At 43.2% G+C, this 22,503-nt stretch overlaps 1 protein-coding gene across 1 annotated transcript in view; it reads left to right on the top strand.

Moving 5' to 3' along the window:
• LOC120909269 (membrane-spanning 4-domains subfamily A member 8-like) overlaps positions 1-22,503 on the top strand; it is a 160,221-nt gene that overhangs the window by 123,867 nt on the left and 13,851 nt on the right. The window lies entirely within an intron of this gene.

Raw genomic sequence — 22,503 nt, 5'->3', positions numbered from 1 at the left:
TCAGGTTGCTGGACTGAGATTACGTGGCGGCAATTGTTTTTTTTTTTTTTGCGTTTTATATATTTTTTTTCCTTTTTGCGTTTTTTTTTTTGCATTTTGTAAGAGTCATGTGTTGCAAGGGTCTCAACAAGGGTATCAGACTGCTGAGATGATTTGCATGGTTGCAAGGTCTCAACCAATAAGAATTGGGTTACTGAGAAAGGTTAGAAACACATGGTTTGTTTGTACCTTAAGCAAGCAGTATAAGGTAGAAGGACAACGCCTGTTTGAATCGTAGGTTCCGCAGGGGCCACTAATGAACGATATGGGAGACAACGAATGGTAGCAAATTGATAAGACATAAAGAATGTAATAACAAATCTTACTTGCGACAGTGGGCCATGCGAGTGAGTTTGCGGCGGACTGTGGCTGGAGTGAAACATGTCGGGAACGTGTAGCGTGATGCCGTGCATGGGGCAAAACAACGAGGTTTGGTGTAGAAAATAGAACACGAGAAGTGCGTATCCATGCTTTGTAAGCTCCACTGCGGGAACTAAAAATATGGTACAGGTGACACCATGAGTGGCCACGAATTTGACATGACAAACAAGCTAACGAATCCTACCTGGGACAGTGAACGTGCGACTGGGTTTGCTTTGGACTGGAGTGGATGTGCAACACATCCGAAGAGTGTGGTGTGGCGCCATGCATGACGCACAGGCAATAACTTTGGTAAATAAATGAGAGAGAAGAACTGTGTACAAGCAATTCGTAAGTTCCGCTGCAGGAACTAAAACACACGACATGGGGGAAACAATGAATGGCAACGGTAGAAAGTATGCAATGTATCTGATACAAAATGGTTGTAAAATGCATGAAATTAATCCGATACGAATTGATAGTAAGGAGTATTGGACGAATCTGATACGAATTGATTGTAGAGTGTATGCTACCCCTTGCTTTGAAACTGAACACCTACCAACCACCCATCCCCCCAGGCTAATCAAGTGCAGACAAGGCACCATGTGAGTCCAATTACCACCTCAATCTGCCAAAGAACCCATACAAACACATGTCAATCTCCAAATGGATTTACAAATGAATCGTATGTTTGGCAGAAGGAAGTTACAAATGTACTACGCCTGAGCCAAATGATGTTGAAACATGAGCAACAGTAACTCAACAAGATACGAAAAGGTTTGAATCCTACCTGCAAAGTAAGCGGGAACCGCCGGCGAAGACCATGAAGGGAGAAGCCGCAAAGCGCTTGCGATGTCGAATGCGATTGAATGCGCAAGACTCACGGACATGAGGTGAGCTGGGAAGAGTCGGCCCAGTGACGTGTAGTACCACACACTGAACCGACAAAGAGCATGTGTGAGTGGGCTGCTTAAATACCCTCCGGGCTCCTCCCATAAACTCAGGCCACCATACTGGCCTTCTTATATGTTATTCTATTCTGTTCTATTGGTTTTCTAGTCAATTATTTTCTATTTTCTATTCTAATCTTTTCTATTGAAATTCAAATTCATTCTATACAAAATTAGAATTTTCGGAAAATGGTTATATATATGTATATATATATATATATATATATATATATATATATATATATATATATATATATATATATATATATACAGGTCCTTCGCAAAAAAATAGCATATTGTGATAAAGTTCATTATTTTCTGTAATGTACTGATAAACATTAGACTTTCATATATTTTAGATTCATTACACACAACTGAAGTAGTTCAAGCCTTTTATTGTTTTAATATTGATGATTTTGCCATACAGCTCATGAAAACCCAAGGGGCCAAATCCTCAAAGATCCTGCCTAACTTATCTTTTCCCATTTAAGTTACACTGCCTTAAAATTTCTGCCCGATCCACAAAGCACTTACCTAGAAATTTCAGGCCGTGTAACTTAAATGTCTCCGGCGCAAGGCGGTCCTCTTCTGCAGGGGGCGATGACAATTTAAATGAGGCGCGCTCCCGCGCCGGCCGTACTGCGCATGCTCGTGACGTCATTTTCCCGATGGGCAGCGCGCGAAATTACGTTACGCCGGGCTCTGTGGATTGCGACGGGACAATAAAGTTGCGTCGGGAAAAAAAAAAGTTACGTGCCGAAAAATAAAATTCAAAATTTAAAAAAAATCGCGCCGATCGAAAAAAAGGTCTGTTTTTACAAGGTGTAACTAGTTTACACTTTGTAAAAGCAGAACTAATTTTACGTATACAAACGTAAACTTACGCAGAAAACACAAAGCTGAAAAGCTTTGTGGATCTCCGTAAGTCATCATTTGCATACGCGAAGCGGCATTTCGACTCGAAATGCCCCCAGCGGCGGATGCGGTACTGCATCCTAAGATCCGACAGTGTAAGTCTCTTACAGATGTCGGATCTTCTGCCTATCTTTGGAAAACTGCTTCTGAGGATCAGTTCCAAAGATAGGCACAGGGATACGCAGGCTGAACAGCAGTTCCGCCTGCGTATCCCTTTTGAGGATTTGGCCCAAAATTCCTAACTCAAAAAATTTGCATATTTCATCCGACCAATAAAAGAAAAGTGTTTTTAATAAAAAAAAAGTCAACCTTCAAATAATTATGTTCAGTTATGCACTCAATACTTGGTCGGGAATCCTTTTGCAGAAATGACTGCTTCAATGCGGCGTGGCATGGAGGCAATCAGCCTGTGGCACTGCTGAGGTGTTATGGAGGCCCAGGATGCTTCGGTAGCAGCCTTAAGCTCATCCAGAGTGTTGGGTCTTGCGTCTCTCAACTTTCTCTTCCCAATATCCCACAGATTCTCTATGGGGTTCAGGTCAGTAGAGTTGGCAGGCCAATTGAGCACAGTAATACCATGGTCAGTAAACCATTTACCAGTGGTTTTGGCACTGTGAGCAGGTGCCAGGTCGTGCTGAAAAATTAAATCTTCATCTCCATAAAGCTTTTCAGCAGATGGAAGCATGAAGTGCTCCAAAATCTCCTGATAGCTAGCTGCATTCACCCTGCCCTTGATAAAACCCAGTGGACCAACACCAGCAGCTGACATGGCACCCCAGACCATCACTGACTGTGGGTACTTGACACTGGACTTCAGGCATTTTGGCATTTCCCTCTCCCCAGTCTTCCTCCAGACTCTGGCACCTTGATTACCGAATGACATGCAAAATTTGCTTTCATCCGAAAAAAGTACTTTGGACCACTGAGCAACAGTCCAGTGTTGCTTCTCTGTAGCCCAGGTCAGGCGCTTCTGCCGCTGTTTCTGGTTCAAAAGTGGCTTGACCTGGGGAATGCGGCACCTGTAGCCCATTTCCTGCACACGCCTGTACACGGTGACTCTGGATGTTTCTACTCCAGACTCAGTCCACTGCTTCCGCAGGTCCCCCAAGGTCTGGAATCGGTCCTTCTCCACAATCTTCCTCAGGGTCCGGTCACCTCTTCTCGTTGTGCAGCGTTTTCTGCCACACTTTTTCCTTCCCACAGACTTCCCACTGAGGTGCCTTGATACAGCACTCTGGGAACAGCCTATTCGTTCAGAAATTTCTTTCTGTGTCTTACCCTTATGCTTGAGGGTGTCAATGATGGCCTTCTGGACAGCAGTCCGGTCGGCAGTCTTACCCATGATTGCGGTTTGGAGTAATGAACCAGGCTGGGAGTTTTTAAAAGCCTCAGGAATCTTTTGCAGGTGTTTAGAATTAATTAGTTGATTCAGATGATTAGGTTAAGAGCTTGTTTAGAGAACCTTTTCATGATATGCTAATTTTTTTAGATAGGAATTTGGGGTTTTCATGAGCTGTATGCCAAAATCATCAATATTAAAACAATAAAAAGGCTTGAACTACTTCAGTTGTGTGTAATGAATCTAAAATATATGAGTCTAATGTTTATCAGTACATTACAGAAAATAATGAACTTTATCACAATATGCTAATTTTTTGAGAAGGACCTGTATATATATATATATAACCATTTTCCGAAATTCTAATTTTGTATAGAATGAATTTGAATATATATATATATATATATATATATATATATATATATATATATATATATATATATATATATATATATATATATAAATATATATATATATATATATATATATATATATATATAAATATATATATATATATATATATATATATATATATAAATAGGGTTAACCCTAACCCTAATTATATATATATATATATATATATATATATATAACCATTTTCCGAAATTAAAATTTCGTATAGAATGATTTTGAATTAGAATAGAAAAGATTAGAATAGAATAGAAAATAGAAAATAATAGAATAGAATTGGACATCAATAGAACAGAATAGAATAAAATATAATATAATATATGTTTTTCTAGTTTATTATTTTCTATTCTAATCGTTTGTATTCAAATTCATTCTATACGAAATTCGAATTTTGGAAGATAGTATATACACACACACACATTTTCTGTTCTGTTTTATTGTTTTTTTATGCTATTCTTTTCTATTCTATTCTAATCTTTTCTATTCAAATTCGATTTCATTCTATACAAAATTCGAACTTCTGAAGCCATCTTCCGAAATTCGATTTTGAATAGCAAAGATTAGAATAGAATAGAAAAGAATAGCATAAATATTATAGTAGATTTGTTCGAATTTAATAAAAAAATTCTAATTTGATCGACTTTTTATGAATTCGGTCAAATTTTTTTTCTAAAATCTTAATATGAAACTAATCTATTATAATATTTTCTATTCAAATTCGATTACATTCAATAAGAAATTCGAATTTTGTATAGAATGAATTCAAATTCAAATAGAAAAGATTAGAATGGAATAGAAAAGAATAGAAAAGAAAAAAAATAGAACAGAATAAAAAAAAAAGATTATATATATATATATATATATATATATATATATATATATATAATATTTATATGCCATTCTTTCCTATTATTTTATTTTCTATTATATTCTAATCTTTTCTATTCAAATTCGATTTCATTCATTAAGAAATTTGAATTTCATATAGAATGAATTCAAATTCGAATAGAAAAGATTAGAATAGAATAGAAAAGAATAGCATAGAAAAACAATAGAACAGAATAAAAAAAATGATATTATATATATATATATATATATATATTTAATATTTCTATGCCATTCTTTCCTATTTTCTTTTCTATTCTTTTGTAATCTTTTCTATTCTAATTCATTCTATACGAAATTCAAAATTCGGAAGATAACTTCAGCAGTTCGAATTTCGTATAGCCATTCTATACGAAATTCGAACTGCTGAAGTTATCTTCCGAATTTTGAATTTCGTATAGAATGAATTAGAATAGAAAAGATTACAAAAGAATAGAAAAGAAAATAGGAAAGAATGGCATAGAAATATTATATATATATATATATATATATATATATATATATATATATATATATATAATATAATTTTTTTATTCTGTTCTATTGTTTTTCTATGCTATTCTTTTCTATTCTATTCTAATCTTTTCTATTCAAATTTGAATTCATTCTATATGAAATTCAAATTTCTTAATGAATGAAATCGAATTTGAATAGAAAAGATTAGAATAGAATAGAAAATAAAATAATAGGAAATTTGAATTAGAATAGAAAAGATTTGAATAGAAAATAATAGAAAATAATAGACTAGAAAAACAATAGAACAAAAGCGAATAAAATATTATATTTTATTCTATTCTGTTCTATTGTTTTTCTAGTTTATTATTTTCTATTATTTTCTATTCTATTCTATTCTAATCTTTTCTATTCCAATTCGATTTCATTCTATACGGAATTCGAATTTTGGAAAATGGTTATATATAGTTTACTATTTCAAATTCGGAATTTTTTTTTCAAATGTGGTATTTTTTTCTAATTCAGTAGATTTTTTTTAAATGCAGTCGTTTTTTCTAATTCGGTAGATTTTTTTTCAAATGCGGTAGAATTTTTTCGAATGCAGTAGATTTTCTTGCAAATTTAATTAAATTTTTCAAATTTGATCGACTTTTTATGAATTCGGTCAAAAAAATATCAAATTCTAATATAAAACTAATCTATTATAATCTTTTCTATTTAAATTTGATTTCATTCAATAAGAAATTTGAATTTCGTATATAATGAATTCAAATTTGAATAGAAAAGATTATAATAGAATAGAAAAGAATAGCATAGAAAAACAATAGAACAGAATAAAAAAAATGATATTTTATATATAATATATATATAAGGGGCCAAATTCTGAAAAGAGATACGCAGGCGGAACTGCTGTTCAGTCTGGGCCAAATTCTCAAAAACCTGTGTAAATTTAGGATTATCTAACTTATGTCATTTAAGTTACGGCGCCCTAAGTTGGTGTCGTAAGTACCGCATTCTCAGTGCATTTGCGCACAAAATTGCGCCATCCTTAACTTAAGTTTCAATGCGTAAGGCGTGGTTATGGCAAGTGGGAATGAAGTGGGCGTGCTTCATTGTAATGAGCCGTGACCCCATGCAAATGAAGTGCCGGCCGTACTGCGCATGCGCGCACGAATCTGGACCTCACTGCGCATGTGCAGAACTTTGGTCAGCGCAATCAGTGAGATAGGTAAAAGGCCAAGCGTACTTAGTTTGAAGATCGCCCTGTGTCTAAATAGCCCCAGTCAAACAGACTTCAATTGCAAAAGTATTTCCCTGTGTTCCCTTCCTAAAGCAAGTTGCTTCTGCTTTGAACGTTTGTCAGTGTTTGTTGGTAAGATTTGTTTGTGAGAAAAGTGTTTGTGGAGTTGGAGGGTATAGTTGGTGTTTGTTTTTGATAATTTGTTTTTTGTTTTCCTTTTTTGCCTGTTTGTTTTTGATAAGTGTTTGTTTTTTGGTGTGTGATTGTTTTTTGTTTTCCTTTTTTGCCAGTTTGTTTTTGAATTTATAGTAGCTGTCTGTATATTTTTTATTTTTGCTTGTTTGTATTTTCTTTGTTGTGTGTGTGTATTGTTGTTTGTTTTTTGGGTGAGTTCCCTGTTGCTGGGTGTTGTCTGTCATGGCTCCCAAGCGCAGGAAGCTTAATTTTACCCTGGCAGAGAAGCATATACTTGCTCAGGGCGTCATTAAATTTGGGCGATTTCTCCATGGCCCTGAGAGCCACAACACCACCCCGGCCAGGAGGAAGGAGATCCTTCAAAAGATCACTGATCGGATCAATGCGGCGGAGTTCAAAAAAAAATTAATGACTTGAGGAGCGTGTCCCGGAACAAGCTGGCAACGCTGCATGCCCATACCAGGGGCACTGGAGGAGGGGGACCCTGCCCAGTCAGGATGAGTGAGGAGGAATGGGCAGTGGCCCAGTGTTTCCACCCACAGCAGGTGGTGGGCCTGCCTGGCTTTGACAATGATCCTCTTACGAGGACAGGTAATTTTTTAGAATTTCTATCTGGTGATTAGCATGTGTGGGTGGGGGAAGGGAAGATGTGCCAAGTGTGTGGATCCAAGAACCTGTGATTGTTTTGTGTCCTCCCCAGATGGCCAGGAGGTTGCAGCCCCATCAGCCCAGGAGGTGGCAGCCCCATCAGCCCAGGAGGTGGCAGCCCCATCAGCCCAGGAGGTGGCAGCCCCATCAGGTCAGGAGGTTGCTGGCCCATCAGGGCAGGCTGCTGCACCACCCCCAAGACAGGCTGATGCAGAGTCCCAAGAAGGGCAGGATTCGCCATGGGAGGGGAGTGCCCACAACTCCCCTAATTTGGATGTTGAGTGGGAGGAGGATGAGGGGGAGGAAGATGACAATATTGTGATTGGGCAGGAAATAATGATGGGCCAAGATATGACCTTTGAGTCATCCCCTGAGGGAACCCCACAGGCGCCCAGCAGTCAGGCCACCATCATGGGTCGCCCCTTCCAACCCTCCTCCAACATGCAGCAGCACCCATGGCTCACTCCAACTCCTCCTCCAAGGCCACGAGCCTCAGGGGCAAGTAGGAGGCCGACCCCGGAAAACAGGGGGGGGTTGGTGCGTCTGCCGGTCAGTCTGTTGAGGGACAATGTCCGGCAGACCCGCAGTCTGTCTGCAATCCAAAAAACAATGACCAAGGTGGAGCGCAGCCTGGGTGCAATGAGGGAGTCACTGGGTGACGTGGCCACCAACTCCGTGGGGGTCATCACCTGTTTGTGGGACCTGAGGAACGCCACAACAGGTGTGGCCCAGGAGGTGACTGCCCTCACCCAGGCTGTGCAGGCCAATACCCGGGCTGTGCAGGCCAATACGGCTGACATTACTTCCTGTCTGACAAGGATAGCCGTTGCCTTAGAGGGAAGGCCAGCAGGAGGACAGACACCAGGGGAGGCTGCTTCTTCCCCTGCACAGACCCCCCCCCTGAAAATACTCCCTCCCCTGCACAGACCCCCCCCTGAAAATACTCCCTCCCCTGCACAGACCCCCCCTGAAATTAGTCCCTCCCCTGCACAGACCCCCCCCGTGAAGATCCCCCAGTCGGCCGTGGCCGTCCCCGTGGCCGTGCCCGTGCCCGTGCCCGTGCCAGTGGCCGTGGGCAGCCCAGAAGGAGCACTCGGCAACATCCTTAATTTGCAGGGGTACTTTTTATTTTTTATTTTTTTGCTACTGTACTTATGATTTGGTTTATGTGTGTGAATGATGTGTGAATGTGGGGGGGTGGCATTCCTGAAATCATAAGGGTGTCACCCTCAGTTTTGGTGGAGTATGGATCCCCAGGACCAGGGAGAAGTCATCCTAGGTTCCTGAATGGTGTATGAATGCACAGTGACATAATTGGAGCCGTGGCGGGGCGTTACTGCTCCCAAGTACCAAAGAGGGGGGGGGAATTTGGATCTAATCCAATTCGATGTGCATGTTATGTGTCTGTGCTAGGGACCACAGTGACGTGCATTCATGCATTCTCATTGTGAGATAATTAATGTGCGTTTTGTAACAAAAAAAAAAAATTCTCATTGGCATATAAGTAATGTGCATTTTATGGTTTTTATGGTTGGTCATGCGCCGCAGTATGGCAGGGACCACCTGATGGACACATTTGCTCATTGATGACTGCACCATCCCAGCCACACCTCCAGATGCACGCTGGAATGAGCCACTCGCTAAAAAATGGAGGGTTGCCATCACTTTTTCGAGAGGTGTCAGGGCATGGGAACGTAGGGTTGGGGTGATAAGATCCTCATGAAGAAGTTGGGTGATCTCCAGGATGGCCTCCCTATCAAAACGGTAGTTGCCAATCACCTCATAATCTGGCATTTGCGAAATATCACGCCGTGGACGATAAACTCGCGCCTGTGCCCTCATCCTCCTCCTCTGTGCCCTCCTCCTCCTTTGTGCCTGTAAGGCAGCAAGTGCCGTCAGAATCATAGCTGGTCCTGGCATTTTTCCAAAAATAACCTTCACAACTAGAGCTCTAACCTCTAGTCACTACCTACAGCAAACCCTTCCACAGCATGTGTAAAATTAGGGCTGGTTTTATAATGTGGAAATTTAGTCAGAAAAACTAACAGGTGCGCACAGGGCGGAAAATATGGCACACACACTTAATTCTGAGAATCGCCCTAACTCCCTCATTTGCATCTTTGCCTATCAAAAACAGCGACGAGCCTAGCGTAATTTGCGCCCGGGGATGCGCAGGTGTAACTAATTTAAGTACGGCTGAAAATACGGAAATGTTTGCTTAAGTCGTTTTGACGATCGTGCGCAAATATACGCGCCGTGTAAATTTAGAAAAATGGAGTTAAGTCTGCGTATCTCTTTTGAGAATTTGGCCCTCTGTGCCTAACTTTGGAAACGATCCTCAAAAGGCTTTTTCCAAAGTTAGGCAGAAAATCTGACATGTGTAAGACACTTACACGGTCAGATCTTAGGATGCAGTACCGCATCCGCCGCTGGGGGCATTTCTCATTGAAATGCCGCTTTGAGTATGCAAATGAGGACTTAAGCAGATCCACAACGCTTTTCAGCATTGTGATTTCTGCGTAAGTTTCGATTTGCTTGCACAAAACTAGGGCTGGTTTTACAATGTGTAAAATTAGTCACACCTTGTAAAGGCCCATTCAAGCGACGGCATTTGGTATGCATTCCTGAGGGAGAACTCCACGGCAATTTGTAAAATCAAAACCGGCATGGGTTCCCCCCCAGGAGCATACCAGGCCCTTAGGTCTGGTATGGGTTGTAAGGAGACCCTTGCCGTTGGTTGTCGGGGTCTGCGGGCGGGGGCTTATCGGAATCTGGGAGTCCCCTCAAATAAGGGGGCCCCCAGATACCGGCCCCCACCCTAAGACAATGGATATGGGGTACATCGTACCCCTACCCATTCACCTGGAGGCAAAAAGTTAAAGTTATTAAACACACAACACAAGGGTTTTTTTGAATATCCATTCACTTAGGGTGGGGGGCCGGTATCTGGGGGCCCCCTTTTTTGAGGGGACTCCCATATTCCGATAAGCCCCCGCCCGCAGACCCCGACAACCAACGGCAAGGGTTGTCGGGAAGAGGTCCTGTCCTCATCAACATGGGGACAGGGTGCTCTGGGGTGGGGGGCCCGCAGTGCGCCCCCCTGCCCCAGATCACCCAACCCCCACATGTTGAGGGCATGCGGCGTGGCACGGCTCAGGAGGGGGGGGCGCTCGCTCGTCCCCACTCCCTTTCCTGACCGGCCGGGTAGTGTGCTTTGGATACGGGTCTGGTATGGATTGTAGGGGGACCCCCTACGTCGATTTTTCGGCGTAGGGGGGGTCTCCTTACAACCCATACCAGACCTAAGGGCCTGGTATGCTCCTGAGGGGGGGAACCCATGCCGGTTTTTTCTTTGAAAATTGGCATGGAGTTCTCCCTCTCAGGAATGCATGCCGAGCGACGCTGTCAATTTTTTTTATAATTATTTGTTTTCCCGGCGCGTATATTTTTTTTCACCCGTCGCAACTTTAGTGTCCCGTCGCAATCCACAAAGCCTGGTGAAAATTACATTCGCGCGCTGCACGTCGGGAAAATTACGTCACACGCATGCGCAGTACGGCCGGCGCGGGAGCGCGCCTCATTTAAATTTTAAACGCCCCCCGGAGAGGAGGACCGCCTTGCGACGGAGGCACTTAAGTTACACGGCGTGTAATTTCTAGGTAAGTGCTTTGTGGATCAGGCACTTAGGTAGAAATTTTAAGTCAGTGTAACTTAACTGCTGAAAGTTAAGTTAGGCAGCTTTTTTGAGAATTTGGCCCCATATTTCTATGCCATTCTTTCCTATTTTCTTTTCTATTCTTTTGTAATCTTTTCTATTTTAATTAATTCTATATGAAATTCAAATTTCAGAAGATAACTTCAGAAGTTCGAATTTCATATAGAATAGAAAATATTTGAATAGAAATAATAGAAAAGTATAGACTAGAAAAACAATATAACAAAAGCGAATAAAAAATTATATTTTATTCTATTCTTTTGTTTTTCTAGTTTATTCTTTTCTTTTCTTTTCTATTCTATTCTAATCTTTTCTATTCCAATTCAATTTCATTTTATATACGAAATTCGAATTTTGGAAAATGGTTATATATAGTTTACTTTTTCTAATTCGGTAGATTTTTTTCAAATGCAGTAGTTTTTTCAAATGCGGTAGAATTTTTTCGAATGCAGTAGATTTTTTCGAATTTAATTACATTTTTCAAATTTGATCGACTTTTTATGAATTTGGTCAAAAAAATTCAAATTCTAATATGAAACTCATCTATTATAATCTTTTCTATTTAAATTCAATTTCATTAAATAAGAAATTACAATTTTGTATAGAATGAATTCAAATTCGAATAGAAAATATTAGAATGGAATAGAAAGGAAAAACAAGAGAATAGAATAAAATATAATATATATTATAATTGATTCTATTCTGTTATATTGGTTTTCTGTTCTTTTCTTTTTTAGTTTCCATGAATTTGAATTATTTTCCAATCTATTCTAGAATTCAAATTTATACTATTCGAATTTCGGAAGACTGTCATGTTCCATTTTATTATATTTTTTTAACTTCTATTCTATTCTTTTCTATTCTTTTTTATTCTATTGCATTATTGTTTTATATTCTATTTTATTGTAGTTTTTAGAAAATCGATTTCAATTTTTTTTCGAATTCGATTTTGTTTTCGAATTCGAATTTCGTTCGCGTTTTTTCAGATTTGTTTAAATTTGTTACTTTTGTAATTCAGAAATTCGGATGCATACAAATTCGAATAATGAAAAATTCGGCCGAATTCGAATTCGGAATGAAATTAAATGCACATGTCTAGTCTGGAGGACCGTGGAGAAGTTAGCCAGGAAGGCTAGTGAAAGGGGCAGCTGCAACCAAGCAGGTTGGCAGTGCCTGAAGGCGTGGTACTGGGATCCGTAGCCACAGGAGGAGTGAAGAATGCTGGACACTAGCTAGCTTTTTTGCTATACATCTAAAGCCTCGTACACACGACCGAGTTTATCAGCAAAAACCAGCAAGAAACTTGCTGGGAGATATTTTTTTGCCAAGGAAACCGGTTGTGTGTACATTTTCGTCAAGGAAACTGTCGAGAAACTCGACGAGCCAAAAAGAGAGCATGTTCTCTATTTCCTTGACGGGAATGGAGAAAATTGGCTTGTCGAGTTTCTCGACGGCTTCACAAGGAACTCGACGAGCAAAACGATGTGTTTCGCCCGTCGAGTTCCTCGGTCGTGGGTCGGCTTCAAGGGAAATTGGGTCCCTGCCTATAACCCGCTTTTGCTCTTATCTGACTGAGTGGCTTGTCAGATTCACTAATAGTGTGCCAGCGGAGTTCTGCAAGCAGGGCCGGATTCCTGACAAGGCCACCGAGGCCAGGCCTCGGGGCAGCAGTGGGTGCAGGGGCGGCGCCAGCTGCAGCGCTCTCCTCCCTCTGTCCTCCGGCGCTTGGATGTCATGGAGCTGGGTCTGTGTGGGCAAGGTCCCATCCCCCTAAACCAGATTGTGTGATAGTAGATTGAATCAGTGTTCCGCCTATCACACGAGCTGGTCTAGGGGGGCGGGACCTTGCACACACAGACCCAGCTCCGTGACATCCGAGCACCTGAGGACAGAGGGAGGGGAGCGATGCATGTTATCAAGGAAATGGTGAGGCTGCAATCAGTGGGCACAGAGGCTGCAATTAGTGGGCTAAGCGGCTGCATTCATGGGCACAGAGGCTGCAATAAGTGGGCACAGAGGCTGCAATAAGTGGGCACAGAGGCTGCATTCATGGGCACAAAGGCTGCAATTAGTGGGCACAGAGGCTGCATTCAGGGTCACAGAGGCTGCAATTAGTGGGCACAGAGGCTGCATTCATGGGCACAGAGGTTTTTACTGTACGGTTGCACGTCTTTTATCGAACAAGTAGGCCCGAAAACCCACGAGAATCGTACTATTCTCGGTGGGTTTGTGGCGTGCTTGTTCGATAACTGCTGAACAGGCCGGTGTGCGCACACAGACCGTGCAGCATTGCCGTCATCGGAAGCCCGCCCCAAGGCCTTGGGGCGGCAAAGGGAGTAAATCCGGGTCTGTCTGCAAGCATGTGATTGCTGGAGGAAGCAGTGGAGTGTACATAGAGACTGTATATAGGAAGCAGTGGCAGCTGCTCCTAGGATCGCCTGACCTTTCAGCCAATCGGGAAATGGGTATGCTTTTCTAATACACCTGGGTGGACTCTGAGCACAATGCTCGGCGCTCTGAGTCCACCCTATCTACAACAGTGTATTTGCAAATTAAAAGATTATGGCACAGATTTGGTTTAGAAGCCATTTTTTCTAGCGCGTGTGCAGCTGGTTCATGCTTATTTGTCATCATCCGTGCAGGACACAGAACAATAGCTTTCCTGGTGTGGGGTTTGGGTGTTCCAAAGAAGAGGAAAATTTCCTGCCCTAAAAAGGCCTACTTTGTCCTTTTCTTAAAACAGAAGACATACCCCACTTACCCACACCCTCCCCAGTTCAAAAGAAGAAACAACTTTTTAAATTTAATGCAGGCAAATCATTTTAAATAACTGTGCATAAAAAACTGATAATTTACCCAATAATAGGCATGTTTAATTAAATGTTTTACAGTTCTTCCCTTTTTCCTTAGCAAAGGTCAAGTTATTATTTTAGGTTAAATTAGTTTTAAACCTCAGACATGAAATACAGTGCCTTGCAAATATATTCACCTTCCTTGGCTTTTTACCTATTTTGTTACATTACAGCCTTTAGTTATTTTTTTTTAAAATCTGAATTATATGTGATGGATCAGAACACAATAGTCTAAGTTAGTGAAGTAAAATTAGAAAAATGTATACTAATAATTGGCATGTGCGTATGTATTCACCCCCTTTGTTATGAAGCCCATAAAAAGCTCTGGTTTACCCATTAACTTCAGAAGTCACATAATTAGTGAAATGATGTCCACCTGTGTGCAATCTAAGTGTCACATGATCTGCCATTACATATACACACCTTTTTGAATGGTCCCAGAGGCTGCAACACCTAAGCATGAGGCACCACTAACCAAACACTTCCATGAAGACAAAGGAACTCTCCAAACAAGTAAGGGACAATGGGCCAGATTCACAAAGGAGATACGACGGAGTATCTCAGATACTCCGTCGTATCTCTCAGGCCCCATACACACCATAGAATCTATCCGCAGATAAATCCCATCAAATGGGTTTCTGCGGATAGATTCTATGGTGTGTACACTCCGTCGGATATTTATCCGCGGATAAATCTCCCCTGGGATGGATTTCCAGCAGATGGATATTTGCTGACATGCTCAACAAATCCATCTGCTGGAATCCATTCCAACGGATGGATCCGCTCGTCTGTACAGACTTACCGGATCCATCCGTCCAAAGGGATTCCCCGCACGCGTCGTAATGATTTGACGCATGCGTGGAATTCCTTATATGACAGCGTCGCGCCCGTCGCCGCGTCATAATAGCGGCGACGGTGCGACACGTCATCGGCAGAGGATTTCAGCGCGGATTTCAATGCGATGGTGTGTACACGCCATCGCATTGAAATCTTCTGAAATCCTCGAGAGGATTTATCCGCGGATACGGTCCGCTGGACCGTATCTGCGGATAAATCCTCTCGTGTGTATGGGGCCTCAGAGTATCTATGCGACTGATTCATAGAATCAGTTATGCATAGATATCCCTAAGATCCGACAGGTGTACTTGTTTTACACTGTCGGATCTTAGGATGCAGTACCGCGGCCGCCGCTGGGGGGAGTTCGCGTTGTAAACCAGCGTCGGGTATGCAAATTAGGAGTTACGGCGATCCACGATGGATTTTCGCGTTCGCTACGTCGCCGCTAGTCTAGTTTCCCGTCGCAAAGTTAGTCATCGTTTTGGGTGCCTTAACTTTACACGGCAATCGTATTGCTGTATAAAGTATGGCCGTCGTTCCCACGTCGAAATTTAAAAATTAACGTCGTTTGCGTAAGCCGTCCGGGAATACGGAATTACTCTACGCGCGTTGCCGTTCGAAAAAATGACGTCACTGCGCGCAAAGCACGGCGGGAATTCCGAAACGGAGCATGCGCAGTAGATCCGGCGCGGGAGCGCGCCAAATTTAAATGGCACACGCCCATTTAAATTACGTGGGCTGACGCCGGAGGCCGCCGGCGTAGTTTTCATCGCAAGTGCTTTGTGAATCAGGCACTTGCGATGAAAACTTGCGGCGGTGTAACGTATCTACGATACGTTACGCCGCCCCTAGTCTACGCGAATCTGGCCCAATGTTTTTGAGAAGTGCAAGTCAGGGTTAGGTTATAAAAAATATCCAAATCTTTGATGATCCCTAGGAGCACCATGAAATCATAACCAAATGGAAAGAACATGGAACAACAGCAAACCTGCCAAGAGACGGCCGCACACCTAATCTCACCGACCGGTCAAGGAGGGCATTAAATCGGAGAGGCAGCACAGAGACCTAAGGTATCCTGGAGGAGCTACAGAGTTTCACAGCAGAGACTGGAGTATCTGTACATAGGACGACAATAAGCTGTACGCTCCATAGAGTTGGGCTTTATGGCCGGAGGCCGCCGGCGTAGTTTTCATCGCAAGTGCTTTGTGAATCAGGCACTTGCGATGAAAACTTGCGGCGGTGTAACGTATCTACGATACGTTACGCCGCCGCTAGTCTACGCGAATCTGGCACAATGTTTTTGAGAAGTGCAAGTCAGGGTTAGGTTATAAAAAATATCCAAATCTTTGATGATCCCTAGGAGCACCATGAAATCATAACCAACTGGAAAGAACATGGAACAACAGCAAACCTGCCAAGAGACGGCCGCACACCTAATCTCACCGACCGGTCAAGGAGGGCATTAAATCGGAGAGGCAGCACAGAGACCTAAGGTATCCTGGAGGAGCTACAGAGTTTCACAGCAGAGACTGGAGTATCTGTACATAGGACGACAATAAGCTGTACGCTCCATAGAGTTGGGCTTTATGGCAGAGTGACCAGAAGAAAACCATTACTTTCAGCAAAAAACAAAATGGCACTGCTCTGGTCTGATGAGACTAAATTTTAACTTTTTGGCCATCAAAGAAAGCGCTATGTCTGGCGCAAATCCAACACATCACTTCACCCAAAGAACACCATCCCCACAGTGAAACATGGTGGTGGCAGCATCATGCTGTGGTTTTGTTTTTTAGCAGTCGGGAGGTTGAGGGAAAGACAAATGGTGCTAAATACAGGGATATTCTTGAGCAAAACCTGTACCACTCGGTGTGTGATTTGAGGCTAGGATGGAGGTTCACCTTCCAGCAGGACAATGACCCAAACACACTGCTAAAGCAACACTTGAGTGGTTTAAGGAGAAACATGTAAATGTGTTGGAATGGTCTAGTCAAAGCCTTCAATCCAATAGAAAAATCTGTGGTCAGACTTAAAGATTACTGTTCATAAGTGCAAACCATCCAACTTGAAGGAGCTGGAGCAGTTTTGTAAGGAGGAATGGGCAAAAATCCCAGTGGTGAAATAAAGTTGGTATATCGCTATTAATTGTATTAATAATCGATATTCATATTGATGAGAAAAGTTCCAAGAAAATCCATTCCGTTCTTGTGTAAAAACTCCAAAATGTATTTAATGATAAAATAGTAAAATATCACATGAATATCATCAATTGTAGAATATAAAAATAGCATCAATAAGTTTCTTAATCTTGAAATGAAAGTTGCAAATATATATCTTTGTGTGTGTGTGTGGCTATGTCAGCCTTCTTCTAAGTGTGAGTGAGCGTGTTCTACCATGTCAGCTCATTTCCAAGTGTGTGAGCTTGAGTGTGAGACATTCAAGAGAAGAGAGAGCCCAAATATAACCTACCCCCACCCTTCTAAAAATACGTCATGTAACGGTTCATTTTTGACTTGTTCTACAAAAAACGCGCCAAATTCAAATCTTCCTTAGAAGAGAAAGAGAGGGTCAATTACTCTCAAATTCCTGAGGATAGGGCTGTAAGCTGTGAATAAGTAGCTACATTTTAACCTATATAAGACAAATGTCCTTTAACATCTAAATCAAATATACATATATATATATATATATATATATATATATATATATATATATATATATATATATATATATATACATATATACATATATATATACACACATACATATACCATAACACTATATATACATAGAAATACTATAGTCTTAATAAAGAACTATGGGCCAAATCCACAGCCAGCGGCGCAAAATAAGTTTTTTCTAACTTATGTCATTTAAGTTACGGCGCCCTAAGTTGGTGTCGTAATTGCCGTATCCACAGCGCATTTGCGCCCAAAAGTGCGCCTGCCGTAACGTAAATTCGGAGGCGTAAGGCGGGGTTATGGCAAGTGGGAAGGAAGTGGGCGTGCTTCATTGTAATGAGCCGTGACCCCATGCAAATGAAGGTCCGGCCGTACTGCGCATGCGCGCACGAATCTGCTGCTCACTGCGCATGTGCAGAACTTTGCTTGGCACAATCAGTGAGATAGGTAAAAGGCCAAGTGTACTTAGTTTGAGGATCGCACTGTGCTTAACTAGCTCCAGTCAAACACACTTCATTTGCAAAAGTATTTCCCTGTGTTCCCTTCCATGAGCAATTTGCTTCTGCTCTTAGTTTGTCAGTGTTTGTTGGTAAGTTGTGCTTGATAGAGAAGTGTTGGAGGAGTAGTAGATAGTAGTTGTTGTTTGTTTGTGATAAGTGTAATTTTTGTTTGATTGTTTTTGCTAATTTTTTTGTTTGTTTTTTTTCTGCTTGGATTTTGAGTTTGGTTTTTGTGTGTTTGTATTTGACTTTGTAGTAGCTGTCTGTGTGTATTTTTGTGTATTTGTTTGGTGTGTATTTTTGTGTGTTTGTATTTGACTTTGTAGTAGCTGTCTGCTTGTGTGTGTATTTTTGTGTGTTTGTCCTGTTTGGCTTCTTGTTGCTGGGTGGTGTCTGTGATGGCCCCCAAACGCAGGAAGCTGAATTTTTCACATGTTGAAAAGCAAATCCTAGCCAGGTATGTCATACAATATGGAAGATATCTACATGGGCCTGATAGCCGGAACACCTCCCCGGCCCAAAGGAAGAGGATTTATGCCAAAATAACAGATCACATAAATGCGGCGGGGGGAGGGGAGACGAGGACCCCCGCTGGCATTAAGAAAAAGATCAATGATCTGAGGAGCGTGGTCCGCAATAAGGTGGCCAAGCTCACTGCGCATAGGAGGGGCACTGGAGGAGGGGGACCATGCCCCATCCGGCTGACTGAGGAGGAATGGGCAGTGGCCCGGTGTTTCGAGCCAGAGCAGGTGGTGGGCCTGCCTGGTTATCAGTCTGATGTTCCTGTGAGGCCAGGTAAGGTTTTTTTTTTGTTTTTTTTTGGTGATTAGCATGTGTGGGTGGGGGAAGGGAACATGTGCCAAGTGTGTGGATCCTCAAACCTGTGATTGTTTGGTGTCTTCCACAGATGACCAGGAGATTGCTGGGCCATCAGGCCAGGCTGCTGCACCACCCCAAAGACAGGAGCCTGCTGAGGAGTCCCCAGGGGAGGGGAGTGGCCAAACCTCCCCTCATGAGGAGGCTGAGGGGGAGGAGGATGAGGGGGAGGAGGATGAGGGGGAGGAGGAAGAAGATCTCCAGATTGGCCGGGAAATCATTATTGCCACAGATCTGATGACCTTTGATGATACCCTTGAGGCTAGCCTTGAGGCTCCCCTTGAGGCTACCCCAGAGGCTCCCCTTGAGGCTACCCCAGAGGCTCCCCTTGAGGCTACCCCAGAGGATCCCCCAGAGGCTGGCACCAGTCAGGCCACCATCAGGGGTAGCCCCTCCCACTCCTCCCACAACATGCCGCAACCCACAAGGGTCACTCTATCCCCTCCTACCTGGCCACAAGCCTCAGGGGCAGGCAGGACGGCGATCCAGGACACCAGGGTGGGGTCTGAGCATATGCTGGCCAGTCTGCTGAGGGACAATGCCAAGCAGACCCGCAGTCTGGGTGACATCAAAAAAACTATGGCCAAGATGGAGCGCAGCCTGGATGTAATGAGGGAGTCACTCAGTGATGTGGCCACCAATTCATTGGGTGTCATCACCTGTTTGTGGTCCCTGCATACCGCCACAACAGGCGTGGGCCAGGAGGTGACTGCCCTCACCCGGGCTGTGCAGGACAACACCCGGGCTGTGCAGGAGAACACACGGGCTGGCCAGGCCAATACGGCTGCCATCACTGCCTGCCTGACCAGGATAGCAGTGGCCTTGGAGGGCAGGCCAGCCGGAGGTCAGACACCAGGGGAGGCTCCTCCCTCCCCTGCTCCCCCCCCCAATGAAGATACTCCCTCCCCTGCTCCCCCCCCAATGAAGATACTCCCTCCCCTGCTCCCCCCCCCCCGTGAAGATCCTCCAGGTGGCCGTGCCCGTGGCCGTGCCCGTGCCCGTGCCCCTGCCCGTGGGCAGCCTAGACGGAGCACTCGCCGCCGGACTTAAATACCAGGGGTACTTTTTTTTTATTTTTTTTTTATTTAAAAATTTTGGTTATTATACTGTACTTATGATTTGGTTTATGTGTGTGAATGATGTGTGAATGTGGGGGGGTGGCATTCCTGACAAAATAAGGGTGTCCCCCTCAGTTTTGGTGGAGAAGGGATCCCCAGGACCAGGGAAAAGTCATCCTAGGTTCCTGAATGGTGTATGAATGCACAGTGACATAATTGGAGCCGTGGCGGGGCGTTACTGCTCCCAAGTACCAAAGGGGGGGGGGGTACTTGGATCTAATCCAATTCGATGTGCATGTGATGTGTTTGTGCTAGGGACCACAGTGGTGTGCATTCATGCATTCTCATTGTGACATAAATCATGTGCGTTTCCAGAGACAAAAACATTCTCAATATGTCATTAAACATGTGCGTTTACTGTGCAAAGCAACATTCTCATTGTCACATAATTCATGTGCGTTTGCAGTGAAAACAAATAATAACATTGTCACATAATTCATGTGCGTTTGCATTGGGAAAAAATAATAACATTGTGCCTTTTTTTCTGGCCATTTACTGAGAAAAGATGCCTTCTGCCAGGCGTCTCCTGGCTACTGTGCCCTCAGTAGACCGGGTAGAGTGGGCTAGGGGGGGATTGCCTGGGTGGGGGGTCAGGTCAGCACGTAAGTTAATCTCCAGTCCCCTTCTCGTTGCAAAGTTATGAAGAATGCAACAAGCCCCTATTATTTGGCACACAAAGTCTGGGGAATACAGCAGTGTACCCCCAGTCTTGTCCAGGCATCTGAAGCGGGACTTCAGCAGGCCAAAAGTACGCTCCACTACTGCCCGGGTGCGAATATGAGCCTCGTTGTAGCGTTGCTCTCCTGGGGTTTGGGGGTTCCGGAATGGGGTCATCATGTGAGGGCCCAGGGCATATCCAGAGTCACCTGGAAGGCAAAAGACAGGAGGATATTAGTCATGCATGTGCCCCATGTGATGTCTGCATCATGGGGGGGACATACCTGACACACATGTCACTCACCAACCAGCCAGCTGTCTCCATACACGTTCTGCTCCAATTCACGTGCTATGTTGGTCTGCCTAAAGATGTAGCTGTCATGGCACGAACCTGGAAATTTGGCACACACATGCCAGATGAGGCCATGGGCATCCACGATTACCTGGACATTGATGGAATGCCAGTTTTTGCGATTCCTGAACAGGTGCTCTGTATCATGGGGGGGCTGTAGTGCCACATGGGTACAGTCAATGGCCCCGATGGTCCGTGGGAATCGTGCAATCTGGTAGAAATCAGCCATGCTCTTCATTCGCTGGTCCTCCTGGGTGGGCTTTTCAAATTGACTGCCCATGCGTCTCAGTATTGCAGGGACAACCTGGTGCACACACCTGCTCATCGAGGACTGTACCATCCCAGCCAGACCTCCACATGTTCTCTGAAAAGACCCAGTGGCCAGAAAATGCAGGGTGGCCATAACTTTAATATGAGCTGGCAGGGCATGGGATCGTTGGGTTGGGGTGTTCAGATCATCCTGCAGGATCCTGGTTAAGTCCAGGATGGCTTCCTGGTTTAATCTGAAGTGGCCAATGACCTCAGACGCAGTCATGCCAAAGAGATCTTGGCGTGGGCGGTAGATCCTCTCCTGTGCCCTCCTCCTCCTCCTCTGTGCCCTCCTCCTTCTCTGCGCCTGTAAAGTGGCGAGTGCCGTTATAATCATTGATGGCCCAGGCATTTTGGCAGTCACAATGAAGTCAAGCAAAGAAGTGTTGGCAGCTCTTCCTAAATGGTGTTGCTTCAGCAGACCTTTACAGGGCTGGTGTAAAATTAGGGCTGCTTTTATAAAGTCTAATTTTGCTCCAGAAAACTAACAGGTGCGCATAGGGCGTTATCTACGGCGCACAGGGCGTAATCTACGGCGCACACACTTAATTTTGAGGATCGCCCTATCTCCCTCATTTGCATCTTTGCCTATCAAATAAAGCGGCGTGACTAGCGTAATTTGCGTCAGAGGATGCGCCAGAGTAATTATTTTAAGTAGGACGTAAAAACCGGATTTTTCGTTTTGAGGATCGGGCGCAAAGATACGCGCGGAGTAAAATTAGAAATCTCGAGTTAAGTCGGCGCATCTGCTTTGTGGATTTGCCCCTATATTCTTAGTTAATATACTTTTCTTCTTACAAGCTGTAACCTTATATCTCCTACGATGGGAGGATGGTAGAATTTCAACAGGAAGCTAGTTTCAGGCTAATGTCAACCATATGCCAATCTATACCATAGAAGCTTATGAGCTATATACTTAAATATATAACAAATGATATAATTCACTTTTCCAAATCCAGACACTATATGGAATACTTTAAACATATCCAAGTCCATTATTCTCAAAGACCCAACTCCATTCATTCATGTGTTAATATTGTTAATAGATGAATATTAGATATTAGATTAAAGAAAATCTTTATAACAATTCCCTCTCAAAATGATTGATTAACAATCTTTCATTTTCCATCTAATCTCATTCATAATCATTTGCTTCACATATGTATCCATTCAT

This window comes from Rana temporaria, chromosome 8 (genome assembly GCF_905171775.1).
Source record: "Rana temporaria chromosome 8, aRanTem1.1, whole genome shotgun sequence".
NCBI lineage: Eukaryota > Metazoa > Chordata > Amphibia > Anura > Ranidae > Rana > Rana temporaria.
Note: the sequence above shows the minus strand (reverse complement) of the source record. Positions and strands in the feature narration are given on the sequence as shown.